General features: G+C 44.3%; 1 long non-coding RNA gene across 1 annotated transcript; it reads right to left on the bottom strand.

The window, feature by feature from the left end:
* Positions 1 to 3,412: 3,412 nt before the first annotated feature.
* LOC111821537 (uncharacterized) lies at positions 3,413 to 5,190 on the bottom strand. Its single transcript, XR_002824920.1, has 3 exons — positions 4,835 to 5,190; positions 3,881 to 4,133; positions 3,413 to 3,605 (listed from the first exon to the last, which is right to left on the bottom strand). It is a non-coding gene; the product is annotated as an uncharacterized LOC111821537 (long non-coding RNA).
* Positions 5,191 to 5,713: the final 523 nt, after the last annotated feature.

Here is a 5,713-nt window from a genome sequence, read left to right as displayed (position 1 = left end):
ACTGGAAGGAGTATGAGCAGAGACAGGAGGAATTCCTGGCTTTGGGGAGCTTGCACAACCGGGTTCTGTGGAAGTAGGATCAAGAAAAAACTTTAGGGACTGGAGAAAATAAATCTCTTCAGCCTGGGCTAAGCAGTGGGCCCCCTCCCCCTCCCCACATCTGAAGAATTCTAGGATTAAGGCTAAATTGGACTCCCAGAAGAACCATTTAGTAAAACATTTATTCTTAACAGTTGATAGAAAATTATTTCTGCTGACTCATGTCCATTCTTGCTTATAATGTGGGACTGATAACGGGAAACTTCTGTGTCTAAAGCAGCTGCAGGTGACATTTCTGGCAGCTGGGATTCTGCTTTCTGGTCCTTGGACATTGATTTGGAGGCTCTTGGAACACATCAAGACTTAGATGCCACTAGAACAGTGACAACGTCAGTGAAGTCTGGCAGACCTGGGTTTAAATCTGCCAGTTATCCTCTTTGCCACCTTGGATTGATTGCTTCCTCTTAGTATTTTCATCAATAAAATGCAGGTATTGATAACTATTACATAAGCTGTTGTGTGAAAATCAATTGGAATAATATTTTCCAAGCGTTTAGCACCCTACCTGGCATATAGCAAGCTCTCAATCGGTGCTCTAGGTAGTTTTGGGATGAACCAAAACCCAAACCTGTTGTCATCAAGTCAGTTCCAACTCAAAGCAACCCTATAGGACAGGGTAGAACTGTTACCAGTAACTCCAGGTCCTGCTCAGCATGACTCTGTCCAAGGCCAAAAAGACAGAGACGGAGTTGGGAAGAACGAAAGGCAACTTTGTTGACTGGCCAAGCAAAGAGACAATCAGAGCTAAGTGCCTTCCAAGAGCGCTTGCAGGCAGCTTGCTGAGGCTGGTTTATATACGCAAGATCAGTTACAAAATACAAAATGGCAGGCACACAGATGCAGAGTATTCCAAAATGAGTAAACATTTTCTAAGGCCTGTGTTCAATTCCCTGTACAGAAGGAAGTTAGCCATTTTTGTTCATTAGCATGTTAGCTCTCCACCCAGGGGCAGAGAATTTACCATGCATGAGGCAGTTAATGAGCTAAAGATTATCTGGAGTGCCAAGATGAGGGCAGGACTCGTTTCAGCTAGCCAGTGGCTGTTTCTTTTCAAGGAAGTTCTGAAGCAAAAAACAACTTCAGGAAACGGGCTGGTGAGGGGCTGTCCTGAGGAGACAATTATTTTAAGAAAATGGCTCTAGCCCTGCCTTATTCCTTCCATTTTTTTTTGACACTAACAGTTATTAGTTAGTGGCAAGATTAGGAAAAGGGAGAAAGGATGATGACTCTTAGAACTCCTTCCTGCTGAGAAGGGGCAGTGAACTGGAATGCGGAAGCTCTAAAAATTTAGGGTTCTCCCTCTTGGAACTGTTGGATAGCTTCTAGCCTAAGATCATAAGGTGAGGTTGGTGGTGTGGTTTGATAGACTGGCTTTTGTGTCAGGACCATATTAAGCTTGATAGAGCTTAGTCTTTTAGTAAGGAATTTGGGTAGAAGGTTTCGGAGGCAGGGTCCAAACACGCAGACAAGAAAGAGTATAGTTAGTCCGACCCAAGAAAGAGGAAAATGAGACCAAAAAGGTTTTTGAGCCGTATAAATTTAGGAAGCCATGACATTAGCCAGTCATATAGTCCTTTAAAGTCATCTGTAACAATGTGTAGCCAAGTTGTCTTTTGTTGTAGCTTCTATAGATTTAGTTCCACCTTGCTGGAGGTGTTTATCCATACACAGCACAAGGTGTTAATTTTACAGACTCCACCTTGTTGAGCTAAAATAAAATCAAGGTCTATGCAGTTGTCTAGGACTACTTTAACTAGGGAGTTAAGGGAATTTGCTGGGCCCAAAAGGTCATAACCTCATCTTGGATGATTCCTTCCGTGGTTACTGACTTATTTCTAAGTGAGCTTTCAAGTTGTGCAATTCCCATTGGCTAAATGACAGATCTGAGGAAAGAGTAACCTTCTCCTGAGTACTCGCCGATTTGGTGGTGTCAACCAGACTGACTACAATCTTCTCCCCACAGACTGAGGGCTCTCTTTTGTCAGTGGTAACTGGTCAGGTCTAAACTAGTTGCCCCATGTATGCTCTCATTATACCAATAGATATCAAAAGGTACACCAAGATGTCCCAGAGTATATTGTCCAGTCATTTTCCAACCATCTAAACATTGGATTGCCCAGGCATAGGGTTTTGGAGTTGGGCTTTGGGTTAGGAATTCTGGATGCCTTGCACTTTTACACAGAAATGCATAACTTGAAGGGACACAAAGTACATCTGTTCCTCTGTCATTATTTGGAAAAGGGAATGGTCTGGTTCATCTGATTAAGGCCTGGCTCACTTACTGAGTTGTTGCACACAGATAAAAACCCCCAGCTAGTGGGTGCATACAACTGGCTGTACATAGGTGGTTTGGGTTTGGGATTTGTCCTTAAGTCTATATAGCCTATATGTACCATAGCCCACCTATAAGCTACTGGATAAATTGAGGATTACTAGGTGTTCAGTCATCCAATTAATACAGTTGCTGAATTTCCACTCTCCATTCTCATAGTGGGAGAAATTTCTTTTTGCCTTTTCAGTGTCATTTACTCAGGAATGTTGAGTTAGGTTAAAACAAGGTACCCAGGCTCCAGGGTGCCACAGTCTGACATGTATAGCTTGGTTAGAGGTTGTTGTAAGGTTGATGGTGGCATTAGGAACTAGGCTATAGTTGTACACTGGAACTGCCAGTGGGTCAGAATTTTCATAGGTTGATTTTGGCATTGGGTGGCAAATTCAACGTTTAGTCACGTTGTTGCACCTGCTACTTATCAGGCCAATTTGACAAAAGCATTTTTCTGCCAAGATCATGTAAGGGGCAGAGTTAGGAGAAGAATGAAGATGAGGTACCACAGCTTCATATTTGCATGAATCAAGCTCTAACTTAAGAGGCCTACTATCCTAAAACAGGTGAAATATGAACAGGAAAGCAAAAATCAGAGTTAACAGAATTCAAACATTGAAGAATAAACCCATATTCTATGGGTTGAAAACTCAGAGTCTCTTAAACAGATACTTTAGGTCTTGTAACAACTCAGTTTCAGTTGTCCTGAAGAGTTGTCGTTGTAGGGTCAGGGTTTGGGGCAGGTATTGTTACTTAACGTCAGTTGGCAGAAGTTATTCAAACAGGGGAATGACACAATTGAAATTCAAAATAAATACTGTGAGGAGGGCACAAGCAAAGCTTACCCCTAAGACCTCAGTGGCACTTACCGTCATACTAGGGATACAAATGAAACATGTACTTAAGGTCCTCTACAGTGGTAAAAGTCCAATTTTCCTGGTTTTGGGAAGTTTGTCCTTCGACGTCTGGCAGCGGGCTCTTTTTGATTCTGGTATGATGAATTCAGGTGCTCATTCCACTGACTTTGACCACAGTAGGGATGGTGAGGAGAACTTCAAAGGGTCCAGTCCACTTTTCCTGTAGGATATCAGACTTCCACGTTTTGATCATGACGCAGTCACTGGGCTGGATGGAGTCCAGAGGGACCTCAGGTGCTAGATCGGGGTCGCAGAGATGAGCATGCCTGCAGAGAGAATACAACATACCCGACAGAGACTGTAACTATTCTTTTAAGAACTGGGTACCTTTCTCATGTAGGGAGATGGCTTCCAAATCTAGGGGTGTGCCATATGATTCCAGGGTTTCCATCTCAGTGTTCTTTAGCAAAGGATGGCCGTACATCAGCTCAAAGTGACTGATTTTTAATTTGGACCTTGGGCAACCCGGGACCAAAGCAGAGCCTTGGGGAGGACCTTAATCCAAACTAGTTTAGTTTCCTGGCACAGTTTTGCTATGTACCTCTTGAGCTGGTGGTTAGCTCTTTTGACCATTCCCCTGGATTGGGGTCTCCAGGCTGAATGCAGATTCCAATTGATGTCCAATGCAGTCACCACATCTTGAGTAATTTTTGCAATAAAATGAGGCCCATTGTCACTTCCAATGGATCAGGGCAACTCAAACCTTGGCGTGATTTCTTCTAGGAGTCTTTTGACTACCTCAGTGAACTTCTTGGTTCAGCATGGAAAATCTTCAATCCAGTTGGTGAAAGTATCTACAAATACAGTAAATACTTAATTTCCAGGTGCTCTGGGCATCTCGGTGAAATCTACCTGCCAGTCTTCTCCAGGTTGTGTCCCTTTTTGCTGGGCCCCAGGGGGGGCAATGACTCTGTTTTGGGGATTTATTCTTGGCACTGTCATACTATGGTCTCTATGGCCTTGTAAATTCCCTGTCCAATCAAAGGTCTCTTTATCCAGTCATACAGAGTGTCACGCCCATAGTGAGTGGACTGGTGGGCTTCCCATAGGACCAGGGTGACTAGAGTCTCAGGAAGGAAACTTTTCTTTCTGGGGTGTATAACCAGCCCTTTTTCTTTTCTGTGGTGCCCCAATTTTCTGCCACATACCTGTCCTTTTCACTGTAGTGTGATTGATCTTGTGAGTGGAACGTTAGCTGGGGAACCAAAGGCACCACTACGTCTGGTTTCTGAGTCTTGGCGGCATCTTTAGCTGCTTGGTCTGCCTTATGGTTGCCAGGCGACACGGAAATGTCTTCATTTTGGTGCCCGTTGCAATGCATTACAGCCACCATTAGAGGGAGCAAGATAGCCTCCAGTAGTTGAAGGATCTGCTGACTATGCTTAATCTCATGTCCTGAAGAGTTCAAAAGTCCCCTCTGCTTCTACAGGGCCCCGTGTGCAAAGTACAACCCCAAAAACATACCTGGCTCCCATATATACATTGACCACTTTACCTCTCGCCAGTCTTAAGGCCTGGGTCATGGTGATGAGCTCCACTTTTTGAGCTGAAGTCCCGATGGGGAGGGCTTGTGCTTCTAGGACTTCATCCAGAGTGACCACAGCATATCAGCCTTTCACTGTCCATTTTCAACAAAGCTGCCTCCATCTGTGTAGAGCTCAAGTTCAGGATCATTAATATGGTGATCCTGCAAGTCTGGCTGCTGGCATAGACAAGGTCAAGGGTCTGCACACAGTCATGGATGGGTCCTGTCTGAGGCAAGGTTGGTAACTGAGTGGCTTAATTTAAACAGGTGGTTTTTTGAAGCTGGATTGCAGGGTTGTCTAATAGCACTGCCTGGTACTGGGTTATCCTGCTAGTCGATAGCCAATGATTACCCCGCTGTTCAAGGACAGTGGTGACTGCATGAGCAACAAAGACTCAGAAGTCTGGCCCAATGTGAGTTTTTCTGCTTCTTTAACAAGGAAAACTGTGGTAGCCACAGTTTTTAGGCAGGATAGCCACCCTCTGGTAATGGTGTCCAGCTTTTTGGAAAAGTATGCTATAGGTCGCCTCCAAGATCCTAGGATTTGAGTGAGGACACAGACAGCTATTCCTCCAATTTCATGGACAAACAGATCAAAAGGTTTATGAGCATTAGGGAGCCCAAGAGCAGGGGCCTCAAGTAAAGCCTTTTTAATATTGTCAAAGGCTCTCCGCTAACTTCCTGTACACTGGAATGGATCAGTTTCTTTGCCTTCCAGAACTTTATATAAAGGGTTTTGCTCAAAGTCCAAAATTAGGGATCCAGATTCTGCAAAAACCTGCCATGCCTAGGAACCCCCGTAGCTGCTTTCTTGTGGTGGGGGCTGCTAACTGACAAATGGCCTGCTTT

This window comes from Trichechus manatus, unplaced genomic scaffold, assembly GCF_000243295.1.
Source record: "Trichechus manatus latirostris isolate Lorelei unplaced genomic scaffold, TriManLat1.0 scaffold00088, whole genome shotgun sequence".
NCBI lineage: Eukaryota > Metazoa > Chordata > Mammalia > Sirenia > Trichechidae > Trichechus > Trichechus manatus.
Note: the sequence above shows the minus strand (reverse complement) of the source record. Positions and strands in the feature narration are given on the sequence as shown.